At 47.2% G+C, this 303-nt stretch overlaps 1 protein-coding gene across 1 annotated transcript in view; it reads right to left on the reverse strand.

The window, feature by feature from the left end:
* The window catches only part of MYO9A (myosin IXA), a 26,902-nt gene that overhangs the window by 8,104 nt on the left and 18,495 nt on the right, over nt 1-303 (reverse strand). The window lies entirely within an intron of this gene.

The following is a 303-nucleotide window of genomic DNA, read 5'->3' on the forward strand; positions in this document are numbered from 1 at the left end:
CAGATGGTTTATGGTTCCCTGTTGCTGAAAACGACCCTAAAAACATGAATCCACCAAGCACAGAGAAGCTGGAGCCTTCCTAGAGAAGAACTTCCAACTGCCCAAGTGGAAAGCTACCGTGGAGGCACAGTGAACTCACTTCTGTGGGTGCAGCACAAAAACTTCCTTGTGCAGAGAAACCCCAAGAAAGGAGAAGGGTCTAAGCATCTCTGGGCGTCTCTGGAAAAATGAGTCAGAGATCTCATTGAATTTCCCAGATTTTCGAGCAGGAACTCGTTGGAGGCGTTATTTCTTTCACAGACA

The sequence above is a fragment of the Acanthisitta chloris genome, unplaced genomic scaffold (assembly GCF_000695815.1).
Source record: "Acanthisitta chloris isolate BGI_N310 unplaced genomic scaffold, ASM69581v1 scaffold27544, whole genome shotgun sequence".
Taxonomy (NCBI): Eukaryota; Metazoa; Chordata; class Aves; order Passeriformes; family Acanthisittidae; genus Acanthisitta; species Acanthisitta chloris.